The following is a 14,527-nucleotide window of genomic DNA, read 5'->3' on the forward strand; positions in this document are numbered from 1 at the left end:
GTTCATTAGAGGGCATGATAAAGGATATGAATCAACAGCAGATGATGAGATATATAGGGTGAGAGCTGCACAAAGGAGCTTCTGTCCTCGTGGAGCTTGGGCCTGGCCAGTGGCACGTGGAGGTGTCCTGGTTCCCCAAGCGTGGAAGCTCTTGAGGGACCAATGAGCTGTCCTCTCTGGTTTCTATGGAGACTTCATTATACCGTCGATAGGAAATTACGTAAGACTTACCTGTCATAAGGTTTTATGGCAGTTTCACGACTGACATTTGCCATTGGCTGCTTCAACCTCCAGTCCTTCTGTCCGCCTCCCCCACAAGGGATTGGGGGTTGGGGCCAAAAGTTCCCACCATCTGATCACACGGTTTGCCCTCCGACAACCAGCCCCTGCCCCTGGGCAGAGTCCAAGTCACCCTCGTTAATAACAAGAACACCCATTTCACTCTTAAGGTTCTGAAGCATTTTCAAAGACTTGGATGAAATCCAAATATATCTAAGAAATACATTTTGGCCATCTGAATGATGAAATATACATCTCTTACAAATCATTGCATTGGAGGGCAATCTGTTTTACTCAAAGTCTATTGTTTTAAATGTTAACTGCATCTTTTAAAAAATACCTTCACAGTATCAGCTCGACTGGTGTTTAGCTAATCAACTAGGCACCATAGCCTTGCCAAGCTGACATGTAAAATCAACCATAATACCCATAATAGAATGCACTCTATTTCTTAAAGAGGCTAATGAGGATTTATTATTTTTATACCTCACATCCTTAGATCAGAAAATTAAGTTCATTAATTTGCTTCTTCTCCATCCCTAGACAATCTATGCAGATCAGTTGGTCAACAGATACTGCACTTACTGAGTGCCTTCAGTGTACCAACAACTGTGCAGACTGACGGGGACACAGGGAAGAAGGCAGTCCTCGATGTCAAAGAGCGTACATTCTAGTGGATGGGAGCAGACAGAGAACACATAAACCAGCAAACAGATACTTTCCAGTACTGAAAAGTGCCATGAGAGATGCACAACAGGTAATGTGCCAGAGTGGGGGAACAATTCAAGAGGAGCGACCAAGTGACCGGTCACTAGGTGACCAAGGTATGTTGCTCCAAGGAGGTCATATGAGGTGAGACCTGAGCGGTCAGGGAGGCAATGCAACTTTTGGACCCAGAGCTCCACAAAGCACAGGGTGAACTGGAGCCCCTTCCCCCCAGAGCAGGTGTGTCATGACATCCAAGAGGCCCAGGAGCGCACACTCCTGCCTGTCTGCGATGCCCTCCCAGTGCCAACCACTGGTGCTGCAGGCTCTTGAACCTCACTCCCATTCCACTCACATACTCTCCTACCCTGGGCTTCTCCTTCCATGTTTCCTTTCAGGAGAAAAGATTCCTTTGCAGGCAACAGAATAAAAAGCAGAGCAGACTGTACCTCAGGGAGGGACACGCTGTCCTCCTAACACACAACCAAATCTCCCAGTTTGCTTTTCTTAATTACAAGCCCATCCTTCTCACAGAATGAGAGAAACTCAGAAAAGACCTTGGTAAACCACCAGCCAGCCCACTTCCCTGCCCAGACCCCCTTCCAGGGGAGTAGGAATTGCAGGCTGCGTCACCGACTGTCTGCAGACATGCCTCCAGTCTGGAACGCAAAGACCACTGCCCAGCATGTGCATCGGCACGCACGTGTGTGTGCCAGCTGTGCAAGTGTGCACTGTGCTGGGCTGGAGAAATAGTAGGACAAGGACACCCAGCTGCTCTGATATGTAAGCTAGGCTGCTTTGTCTACAACCTGATCCATTTCCCCCCTGATCTTCAATCCTCGGCAATCAGTACAATGGGATGGTTCTCACTAACACAGAGCAGAACTGTTACTCAAGACAGAGAAATGCCTGTGTCTATAGCAGGATATTTGTTAAAGCAGCCCCTACCAACACCCATGGAGGTCCTTTGGCTTCCTTAACATGCTAAAAAGAGCAAGGGAGCTTCTGCTGAAAACCCTAGCATTGGCCCATGGGGAAGAAAGAAAGATATTATTGTTAGGGGACAGACAAGCACAGGTGGGTGGTCAGAGAACACCAGCAAATAAGGCGTACCTTTCTCTGCTAGAGAGTTTCTGCTGCTTTCTCCTCCTGGCAGCATCTCAGAGAAGTGGCCACAGTCCATTTGTGCATGGTCCCCTGTTTCTCTGAAACAGAGTGCAGAACAGACATTGTTTGGACCTAGGATCCCACAACACCCTGACACTTAGGTACTTTTCATCGTGGCATCAAATTTTCATGCATTGGCTAAGGTCGGGTGTCCTGGATATGGTTTAGCTGGATTTCTTTCTCCTAAGTTGGTCTCAGTAGACTTTTATGTTCTAGAACACTCTTCTGGGGAAAAAATAGTGTGGAAATGGAAACTAACAATTGATTAGTTCTAATAATACCAACAGCACTTCTATTTACATGCCCAATTAATCCCAACACCCTATGAAGCTAAGGAGGCAAAGTAACTCTATTATTCTGGATTCTCTTCTTTGGAAATGATAGAAACCCAATTTTAACTAGCTGAAACCTAAAAATGATGCAATGTCTCAAGAGCTGAAAAGTCCAAAGATGAAGCTGCTAGATCAGGCAAGGAGGATCTGGGGTAGCAAAGGGGAACTTAATGTAATTCATGGACTTCTATTCCCTTCTATTCCTTGATTCTGCTTTCCTCTGTGTTGGCTATAATTGTAGACAGTGCCTCCAAAAAAACGGTGGCAGAAAAGGCCTCCACAGCCCTAAGTTTGCATTGTCCAACTAGCTGGCGATCAAAGCAAAAAACTAATGTCTCTTTTCCCAAAAGTTCCAGCAAAATTCCCATAGTTTATATATATTAGCCAGTACTGGGTCACAAGACCATCCTCAAGAGAGAATAGGGTCAGTTCCCCTAGGACCACACGGCCTGGGAATGGGGATAAGTGCTTCCCCCAAAGGACTTTTGATAGATTTATATTTAAATTTGTCCATCATCCCCCTCAAGACAAAGGCAGATTGACTGGGGAATTACTTGCCTGCCGGCACCTGCAAAAAGAACTACAGCTCTTATTTTAAGATAGTTCGCTATGATTACTTTTTAAAAATCTTAAATTCTTCCATCTGGTCCCTTTATTGGAAATGTAGTTTTATCTTGCTGTTCCCCTCCTACCTACACATATCTCCATTCTGAAAATCACCACCAGCAGTAAGCTGGGGATTTTAAAGGCAGGCTTGTGGGGAGGAGTCGCAAGGGTGGAGGGTTAGTGGGGTGAGAAGAATGAGCTTCTTTGTGGGTCCTAAATGAGGGCACCCAAGCTCCAAATCCTTTTATACCATTTCCAAATGTTTGTGCTCCAAAACACTACTTTCTTATGATGCAACAGCAGGGTAAAATGTCCATGATCAAAAAAAGTTGGAAAAACAAAGCTCATTACATCTTCCTCCTGGACACTCACAACATGTGTTTGTCCACTAAAAATTCTAGGAAGCTCTTCAGACAGACACCAGTTTAACTCTTTTGATGCAAAGCTTACACAACTGCCCTGTCCTCAAAATAAGTTTTGTAGATGACAAATATTAACATCTTCAGAACAAAATGTTACATGTTGGGAGATACTGGTCTGCAGAAGTTGTACAAAGGCCACAGGCTTCTCTTTCCAAACTGTCAATCAAGTTAGGCTAGAATAAAGCCCTCTCATAGACTCATTGTATCAAAAATCACATCTCCCAGGTACCTTCCTCAGGAAGCTGCTGGAGGATAGGCAGTCCCTGAGAAGCAGGCAGCCGCGGATGCGGGAAGCAGGGGATTAAACTCATAAAAGAGACGGAGATCCCAGGATGACAGCTCTGCCTCTGTACATCAGAGGGAAAGGCAACCAGTCCAGATGGGCAGATCCGATGCTTCCTGGACGGATTCGTTCCGGAAGATGAACTTGCTAGATTCTTTGATGCCGTATCCAACATCTTAGAATAAAGCTAGAATATTAGCAAAGTTGGAAACTGAAATGAGTAAAAAACAAAAAAGTTGTAAGAAACATTATTTCTTAAACTCCAGAGAATTCAAAATGTTTTAGAGAGAAAAAGTATATTGATCTCACCAAAACTGAGACGTAGGTTTTATATGCATATGTACAAAGAGGGAGGGTTACAGTGATGGCTCCAGTTCTGCCTCCCTTCCTGTACCCCTCTACCCATGCCCTTTGCCCTGTAACTTTGCCAAAACCCCACTATGGCTGAAACAACCCAACCAGCCTCCTGATCCTGGGACCAGCCGTATGGCTTGCTTTGTCTAGTGGGATGTTAGGTGAAGCTTCAAGTGGGTTTTCTCTCCTGTGCTTCTACCACCCACGGGAACATGCCCAGGGCAGCCTGCTAGGGTAGGGGAACCATGTGAAGGACAGTCTAACTGTCTCATTTGCCCAAGTCATCCCAGTAGAATGCAGCCTAAATTAGCCAATGCCAGTCAGCATCCAGACACACGAGGGAGCTTCCTCTAGATCAGGGGAGCTTCACAGCCTAGATCATCGAAACCTTGCAATGGAGAAAGAAAGAAATGATTTTCTCTTTATGCCATGAGGTGGGCTTGTTTTTTGTGCAGCATTTTGTGGCCATAGATAATGGGAAAATGGGGCTGGAAAGGGATGCCTGATGATGGAGGTGGAGGAAAGAAAGAGAGCTAAGACTACCTTCCATAGTAAATAAAAAGTCAATAGTAATGCCTAAACCTTTAAAGATGATAAAGAAAGAAGAGGAGGAGGAAGAGGAGGAGAAGGAGAAAAAAGGAGGAAAAATATGGAGAAGGAAGAAAAGAAAGAACACACGCATATCATGTTAAACATGGAAAAGAAGGTAGCAGCCCTGGGGAAGGAGAAACAGGGAAAGGAGGGGTGAGACACAGCTACTTTTCTGACTTAACTCTTCAGTCTATAGGGAAATACATAATGCAAACAAAAACTGATGTAAAAATACTGATAAAAATTAAAACTCCTAAAGAACATGTGAGCTTAAAGCCAATTTTTTTTTCAAAAAACCAGGAAATTGAAAAACTGAGAGATAAATATATCAGAGAATAGATTAGACCTGGTGGAGCCATCCATGACGCCCGACATCTGGTTAATGAGATTCTGAAAAAGAGAGCAGAGAGACAGAGATTATCAAAGAAATAATGTGAGCATGTTTTCCAGAGCTGAATGGCATAGTAATCAAGATTAAAAGGAGTCCTAAATTTTTATTAAAGTCACACCTTGCACTTCATTATTTTAGAAGACAAAGGGTGGAAAGAATATGCAAAACCTGGAAAGAAAGAATAAAACACTCTCCCCACCAAGAATGAGAGTCAGACCAATATCCAAATGCTCATCAACACCAGCAGAGGCTAGAAATGAGATATCTTCATATTTCTGAGCAAATGCAATTTTCAACTAAGTCAAATCAGTGATCAAATGTAAAAAGCAAATAAAGTCATGTTCCAAAATTAAAGGTCACAGGGTATTTACATCTCTAAACCCTGTCTTTAAGAATTTCACTTGAGGTTATGATACAAGAAACAGAGAGAAATGCAATAAAAGTAAGACATGGGAAACAGAAACCGGTGGACCCAATCCAAGAAAGCAGTGACAGGCGATCCCAGGCCTAGAGAACAAGCAGCTTAGATGGTGAATAAGAACCTAGGTCCATGGGAGAGAAACCTGAGGGGCAAATAAAATCAGTATGTGTGATTGGGTGCAGAAGGCAGAAAGAAATTAAAGGCACAAGAAAGACAAGTGGTACAAGAAAAACTAAGAGGCAATTTGAAATCCAGGAAATACAAAAGGCAGTACAAAAAAGATGCTATTACTGGAGTATCTGATTCCAGGATGAATAATATTTACATAGTTATAATAATGTAAACACTGTTTTTCAACCTCCCTCTTTGAGAAGCCACCTGTAGATAAAGCACAAACAACTCAGCTACATTTCTGGAATAGAATGTAAATGGAATCAACCTCAATGTTGTAAAAATTTAAAATACAGATAGCAGAAAGTGAGAGGTAGAAAGGGGAAGGAGAGCTGGGGTAAAGAAGAGCAGCACAAATATCTTCATTTTACTTAGAGAAGAGTTGAGAGAGATTTTCTATGATGAATGGAACAAAAATAAATATATAAATATGGTGTAACTGGAGAACTGGGGGTGAGGAGATGATATTAAAATTGGGGAAATGAAGAAGAAAAGATAAAGGTAGATGAATGAGCTGAATTCTCACCTACATAGTCAAAATATAATGTCAAAAATTGAAAATTGTGCATATTGCAGTATAAGCATATTATCACAGCTACCAGTAGAAATAGCTTACAGAGTTCAACGTTTTTGCCTCTGAGAAAAAAATGACTTAGGAGCAGAAAAGATGGAACACGGTACACCAAAAACCCCTCAGACACTTTCATCTTCAACCGTATTACTCCAATAAATAAATTTAGCTTAAAGAAATTCAATTCAAAAAACCTTAGCTACCCTACTCTCTCTTTTCCTCTTTACTTATGTCTAATCCGCGCTCAGCTCAGAGTTCAGGAATTGGGGGAGGAGGGTGTCCTTAACCCAAGCCTTTGACAACCTCCCACCTCCAGCCCCAGCTAAGGTCTGGCTGGCCAGGGCTGCAGTTCCAGAGGGACCAGGAGGGAACTGCAGGTGAGGTACTCATCCTGAGTGTGAGATAAGCCAGCAAGCCTAAAGGAGAAACAGTGGGTGACTGAATATTCTGGCAAACACAGTCATACAAAACATCCTCACACCTGCCATCCAAATAAAATTTAAAAAATAATAAGAGACTCTGAGCAGCTTTAAGACCTCCTATGACACCCCTTGAATGCATACTATACCTTTATTTTTAAAAATACACCATAAAGTCTGTGCTTACCTAAAAAGATGTTCACATATGTTTTAAGTTTTTATTTGTAAAATTCCTTCATCATTTGCAAATGTTTCATAGGAGCTGAAAATGAATATGTAATCCACAGTTGTTAGATGAAATTTTCTATAAATGTCAAAGAGGTTTCATTTTATTAATCCTGTTTTTCAAATGTTTTATGTAATGGGTGAGCAACAGAGATGGAGGCCTGGCTTACTGCTGGTTCGTCCCAGCTCCTGGAGTGCAGCCACACGGGATTCCCACTGCACTCCAGATGAGGCGGCAGTGCTGAGAGCCAGTCGCATGGGTGCAGCTGATGGGCCCCTGCACAGTCACATAGGCATGGCCTTGGGCCTGGAGCATCCCCTTACAGGGAGATCAGGAGCTCTCATGTCTGGGCTGGGCACAGAACCTGGCTTGGGAATATCTTCCTGTGCTCCAGGTTTGAAGTGCACTTCTCTGTTCTGATGATGTGTGGATGTCCTACAGCTCTGGGCTATTCCCACTACTCATACCTTCCTATAGAGGGCACAGGTCCATACTTGTGGGCTGTCATCCTGCACCAGCTGCAGAACAGGACCCACTCACTGGCCCAGGGGACCCATGCTTACTCCCGAACCTGATCTTGCTCTGTCTCTTCTCTATGTGAAGAAAGCATTCTTTTATCCTGTGCCTGTGAGAATGTGTCTCTTGGTGACCCTGACATCTGCCAAACACAACGTGCACTGACATTCTGGGGCTGCTGCTCCCAGTGTGGGCAACAGGTAACACTTGCTGAATAATTTAGCAAATCCTGGACTCCAGTTTTGTTCCTGGATCCCAGCAAAGCTGCCAAGGCTTCTCCTTACTCCCCACCTACCATTCCTGGAACCATCAGAGCCTCCAAGAGGCAACAGCCCACTGAGCAATCTCACCACTGATATCTGTTTTTCCCATGGAACTTGGCCTGGTAATTCTGCACTCTTGTTAATTCTCTGATGGCTTCAGGAGGACATCTTTTCCATATTTGTCTGGCTTTTGTAGATGCCCACACATAGAGAATTAATCCGAATGACCACATTCACCATTACTGGAAGTAGAAGTCCTTGATTACAGATGATGGTTAATTTCTTTTTTACTGTGTTTCGTATTGTCTGAAACTTTTACAATGAGAATCTATGGCTTTTTTTAGTCCTTCATAATCAGAAAAAAATAGTAATTTCAAAAAGATACTTTTATGAAAGAGAATCCACAGAAACCCCAGAAGTCTAGGGCTCTGTTCTGCACCAACTGTACTATACCCTTAGTCTCAAAACATCCAGTCAGCTCCCAATGGGACGTGTGTGACAGAACAACACTTGCTATAAAAATACGGCCTTCACATCTTTTTTTTTAATAAAAACATTTTTAATTGGGAGAGGAAGAAAAAAAGTAGTAACTTGATTTTACTTCTAATAATTTCCCACCAGTAGCCTTATAATGCCCACTTGCTCTTGACAACTCAGTCTCTCTTCTGCTAAGAAAAGAGGTTCATAATTAACAAGACGAGATGGTGAGTGAGTCTCCTGCTCGTCTCTGTCACCCGCACACAGCAAATTCCAGCCCAAATCTCATCCATATAGCCTTTCCCATGCAGTGGGAAAAAACACTTCTTTTTCTCTAAAGTAAGACTCACATGATGGTCCCTGCCTACTGATTTAGTTGCTTAAGACATCAAATGACAGCGTCTGGGAAAGCAATGCATAGTGGTAAGCATCACACGAGCAGAAACGGCCACGTCTAATCGTTAAGGAGCTGCCTGCCCATCAACTGTTTCCCCAACTCTTTGATTTTTGCTTCTTTTGCATTTCTATCAAAGGTAAAAAAAAATTGCTTATCACATAGTAAGAACCCAACATAGTTGGTTGAATGGCTTAGAGGAAAAGCAAAACGTCAGTATTAATAGTAAAACTTGGTTACTTCATAGTCCACCAAGTGCATATTGAAAGTGAATTGGTAGATATCAGCCTGGATCAGTGTCTTTTAAATTATTACAGTAAAATACAGCTGGGCCACTATTTCAAGATGGCAAATTAAGTCTTTGCTTCTCCCCCTTCCCAAAGCCTAAGAGTAATGAGTTATTTTTTTAATCACAAGCACACCACGGAGAAGAACAGAAGACATCAGTAAGTGAAAGATTTGAACTAATATCTAAACAATGGAAAGTAAATGGAATCTGAAGTACATCTGGTAAAATGTTAACATGTGTGAAATCTGGGTGGTAGGTACCAGGGTGTCCTAATATTTTTCATAAATTTTAAACGTTTCATAATCATAAAAAATTAAAATTAAATTAAAAGCAGATGGAGGTGTATTGGTGGATGAAAGAGCAGACAAGCGCACTGCCGCAGTGCGAATACAGGGGCTGCAGCTGAGCAGGAGTAATATGCATGGGGAGGCCAGCAGGCTCAGGAAGGTGGCAGAGGGAAGAAGTGAGGGGTGGGGCTGGCACAGGCTCCTAATGCAGGGTCTGTGACCACCTTCCCCACTTCCCTGGAGGAGAGCATCTGCTCTATCATTTACTCCAAGGTTAGGAATTGCAAGATCTTTCTCTAAAAGTCACATTAGCCCCCGAAAAGGAGGGTAGTTAAAGTGAGTGCCAGCCCTCCATAGCATTTCTGTTTCTGATTATCTGTAGAACCCAGATCCTTGCTCACTTCTACTGAATTGAAGCCTGACCATCAACGAATGGGCCCACCAGACTCACAAAACTCTGTCAGTCTTCCTATACCCTGATTCTTACATATGAACAGACAGAACGCTCTACCAGGCAGTTAGAGCAAATGTGCTGTAAGGACAGAGAATGACAGATGCGCAAGCAGAAAACCGACTCCGAAAGAAATAAAGATAATTTTCAAAAATAGAAATTGAAAAAATACCTCTTAGGGAGATGCTTAGAGAAAGTGAGACTGCAGTGCCTTCTTGCCGCAAGAGTAGGAATGAAGGCAGAGGTAAGACAGAGCTCCTGCAGAGCGCAGAGATGCCAGCAGAAATTCAGGGTGCCCCAGGGCGCATTCGCACGTGGGTGAGGAAGCCTCTGATGTGCAGGAAAACGGACAGAGGCAAAAGGGACACAGAAAATTGATGCAGGAGGCCCCGCATCCAGAAAAAAGATAATGGAAAGCCGAAATGAGGAAATTCCCCAACAGATATTAGAAGACAACCCCTCCGGGGCTGACAAGAGACTTGAGCCTGGACAGCAGGGGCGCTCACGCTGACGCCGCGTGTGCTCCCGGGAGCTCCTCTCCCTCCCTTCCTGGCGCCCTGGATTCCCATCTGCCCTGAGAGGGTTTCCTTTCGCAAAACACTCTACAGGCCCCCGTTGTCGGCCTCACACTGGGGGGCAAAGAGAGAAAACAGGCATGCTTATTTTCTTCCACGAGCAAAGCCACAGACCTTGGACAAACCCTAAGGATAAGAAACATTTTGTCGCTGACGGTGAGGCTGTGGAGGTGTGAGCCCTGTTGGGGGAGGGCAGGTGTTCTCCTGTCTGATCAGTTCTAGTGAGACAGACAAGCGGGGCCCGGCAGGAGGAAGTGGAGGTCCCCTTGCTTGCCCTCCCTGGACAGAGAGAACAACCAACATCAGGTCAGTCGGCTTCCCCTCAGGAACTACTTCGCCTGAATCTAGACTTTATCCCCAACACTGGCAAGGTTTTATGTTTTTACTCGTGAAGTGTCACTCTCATCTCCATATGCATGAGGCTCCATAATTAAAACCAGACTTCAAACTGTGTTTAAGCTATGATGAAAATAATTCCCACTATTCCAGGATTCTTGGGACCAAGAATATTTTGGAAAACCAACGATGTGTGTGAAGATCAATGTACAAGGCTAGTCATTGCCTCATTACTTAAAACGAAGAAAAAATGGAAGCTGCCTGAATGTTCAGTGATATGAAAATGGTTAAATAAACTAAAGTATATCTACATGATGTATTACAGTCACTTAAAATTATTGATCTTGAGGGATGTTTGAAGGCATGGGAAAATGTTCAGAGAATAATATTAAGTGGGAAGAACAGTATTCAAAAATATACACAATTCCAATTCAGCAAAAAAAGGAATAAATAAGATATATACATAATATATACATATGCATTTTCTGCACATTCACACACATGGGCTATTACTATGTCTATTAGGGAATACTCCTAAAATGTTAATTGTATTTCTGTCTCTGTAGTGGGATTATGGGTACATTTTATTTATTTACCTAGGCGTTTCCCAATCTTTTAAATTTTCTGCCAAGAGTATATATCATGTTTATGATTGGAGAAAAAAAATCATGATAAAAGATATGAAAACCCTGTTCTGCCAGGGATCCGATTCTCATCTTTTCACAGGCCGGGCTGGAAATAACAGGTCTCACCCTCACTCTGCCTCCTGCTCCCCTTTCAGTAGAAAACCTAAAAGAAGAAAACCAGAGAACCAAATTGGGCCGCCAGCTCCAGGTGCCAATTACCATCCAAATGGCGCCATGGCAGGTTATGGAGCTTAGCTGCAGGCTCATCTTGATGGCACAGAGGGAGAACATGCAGCCATGTTCCAATTTCACTGGCATTTTAATATTCACACACTGGGCACCTTTCCACTTACTTACCTGGATAGCCAAGATGCTACATTCATGTTCTTCTCCCATGGAATCCACCTGGTGTGAACCATCTGGCTTATGTAACCTGTATGTGCCAAGTGATCCTGGGAGAAAATTACCATGTGGAAGCCACTTGGCAGCACTACAAGTTTCACTACTATCCTTGGGAAGAAAGGACCTTGTTCTAATTTGCTGAGGTCTGTGGTCTTTCAGGAGAGCTGGCTTGGATTCTGCTCACTGGAAAAGCTTTTTGCACTGTTCATTTCCACCCCAAATCACATGCCAGCTTCTGGCAAACACCTGTGCCCCAAGGAACCGTCTAGTAGTGGCCACCCACATGGACGTGGATAGTCACTTCGACTGGTCCCAGATGGATACTTGGGGGGAGAAGCAGTGAGGGAATGCTGTTCCAGAACTGAGCTTTGTCCATTACCCATGATCCATTTCAATTGTCATGAGGAAGGATTGGATACTGTAGAGGGAAAGCTGCATTCGTGTTAAGGGAGAATCCAGCTCCAAACTCCATTGGAGCTGATGCATTATCTGAGGTGGACAAGGAGAGATTGGCTTATTCTCTGGAATAAAGACTCAAAGCATTTACTGGGACATGAAAAATCTCTTTTGTTTCTCTGCTGATGTGCTTGTGTGACCTAGTTGTGAGAATTTGCTGGCTGCTTCCACATAGGACCAGTATGCCAAAACCTTTCCATGCCTTTCCATCTACCACTTCATTCATTCATTTGCTTATATATCCCGCATTCAAAGGGGGCAAATCAAATTTGTGTCGAAGACATTCCAGTTATCCACAGACTAACTTTTTAATTGCCCAAACAAGAGGTTACTCTCTTTTTGTTTGTGCGATGACCTCACCTCTGGGGTTCTGAAATTTGTTAATCTAAATCCTACTCATCCTCAAGCTTGCTTCCCCCACAGCTCCAGACTTCAGCAAGACCTCCCTCCTCTGCCTACCATTCAAAGGCAGCAATATAGAGTCTACCTCATGAGATCCAGAATCAGAGAGACCTGAGTTTAAGTCCCCGTTAACACTGAGCAAGTTACTCAATTTCTTTAAGCCTGAGTTTCGTATCTCTCAAATAGGGATTATGAGAGTCCTTCCTCACAGGGGTAATGTGGGGATCAAGCAAGTAACTCATGCAGAGAACCCAGCATGATTCCTGGCACTTAATTAAGAGTCAATAAGTGCTAGTAAGAATAATAATAGCAACAGCAATAATTATACCTTAAACTGGAAAGACTATAGAAATCAGTGCACAGCCCATCCTTTAACAGATGAGGTCAAGGTCATTGAGCTATTTTAAAGCCAGAGCTGAATCTCAAGCCTTTGAACACCCAGTTCAAGGTTCTTGGCTTGTGCATAACACTCATCTGCTACTTAGCATGTGTGGTGTAAGTCATGTTTTTATGTGTTTCCTGAAGCACAGTGTCTTCCAAATACATGGCCTCAGTAAATGTACACTGACAGCAATAACCCTGTAAGATATGAGCCTCTTCTCTGACCCACAATTCAACAGCCAAGTCCCATAAATCTGTTGAGGAAACAACTGTTGCCTTATCATAGGGGGAGGAAGGCTCTTTTCCATACATTTTGTGTAATATACTGTGAAATTACTAAGGGGTGCATTTGCTGGAGACTTTCTATACCTCCTTGCTTTCTTCCTTGTGGATATTCACCCAGGCCTCCCTACACCAAGACCAGTATTGCCAGCTTGACATTCTCCACCCTACATAGTGAACATCACTGGAGAAAGAAAATAAGAGATTTGTCCAAAGCCACGCAACCTCACCTTGTATGTGACACTGAGTGTCTTGCCAGAGGCAGCCTTACGGTTCTAACTGCAGCCACCAAAGGCTAAGACGTAGGAAGATCATCTCAAGCAGCTTTAAAAGTATAAACTAGATGGTCCTGGTGCATTTATACTTATAGGTTTCTTTCTTGAATTATTTACATTTCTATTTTCTGTAACATCACACATGAGGAGGAAAATCTCACAGATTAAAAAAATAGGAATATATATATATATATATATATATATGGCATATCTTAGACATAATACAGCATCTGCAGATTTACTATATGTTAGAGGTTCTAGAGAATGTGAAGAGATAAAGGCCAGGGAATTAAACAATAATGAGATTTTCTTGACATTCAAGGAGATATTAAGATAACATTAAGAGAAAAAGGATACAACATTGTAAAAACAGCACCAATATTAAACACATCCAGGTAGATAAGGACTAGAAGGGGAAAAAGTATTCACCTGCTATCTCCAGTGATGAGATTAGGATGATTTTCTACAACTAAAAAAATCCTTATTAAATATACATGGAGCCTCCGCTCCTTAAAAGTAAGGGTAGAGGCTTCTATATGGGTGCCCATAATGGCAAGTCGAAGGTGAGAAGGCTGGAGACCAAGACAGAACAGAAAACAGCAAAAGACAATAGTGCGAACACCAGACAACTGCCACCCAAAGGGAAAAGGAACTGTGCTTCCTCAAGATCCAAATTAAGACCCCTGGGGGCAGAGAGGGCAAGCTGCTAGGAGGGGGGAAGACAGGAGACTGGCAGGTGTTAGGATGGGGCGTGGTAGTGGGTCAAGGGCTTGGATGGAATGGCCTGTTGGGAAGGCAGGGGAAAATCCTGGGATTCCCGGGGAGGAGATGGCAGCCTAGGGAATGGGGTTTGCCAGCGCAAATGGGCACAGGGGAAGAGTGCAGGGCTGGGAGCTCCTGCCCTTTGTGTGAAGCAAACCAGGAAGACACTAGGGCTTTGAAAACCCCAGAAGGATCTGAGGCAAATGGCGTTGGCTGAGGTGAGAGAGAAGCAGGATGGTTTTCATGGCGGCCAGAACCTATCCGTGGAGCGGGTGTAATGTCACTTCTTGGGCCCGTCTAGCCGAATCCAGAGGAGACATGTCCAGCCTGTGGTGGGTCCAGGCAGGAGCATGCCCTGTCCTTCCTGGGTTCAGTCTCTGTCCACAAGCTCTGGTTTCTAAGCAGACTTTGAAGT

General features: G+C 43.5%; 1 long non-coding RNA gene across 1 annotated transcript in view; it reads right to left on the reverse strand.

Moving 5' to 3' along the window:
* The window catches only part of LOC108396727 (uncharacterized), a 67,403-nt gene that overhangs the window by 40,025 nt on the left and 12,851 nt on the right, over positions 1-14,527 (reverse strand). The window contains exons 2-3 of the long non-coding RNA XR_001853008.3: positions 3,741-3,981; positions 2,098-2,189 (exon numbers count right to left, since the gene is read on the reverse strand). This is a non-coding gene — a long non-coding RNA (uncharacterized lncRNA). The remainder of the gene's footprint in view (positions 1-2,097; positions 2,190-3,740; positions 3,982-14,527) is intronic.

The sequence above is a fragment of the Manis javanica genome, chromosome 4 (genome assembly GCF_040802235.1).
Source record: "Manis javanica isolate MJ-LG chromosome 4, MJ_LKY, whole genome shotgun sequence".
Classification (NCBI taxonomy): Eukaryota; Metazoa; Chordata; class Mammalia; order Pholidota; family Manidae; genus Manis; species Manis javanica.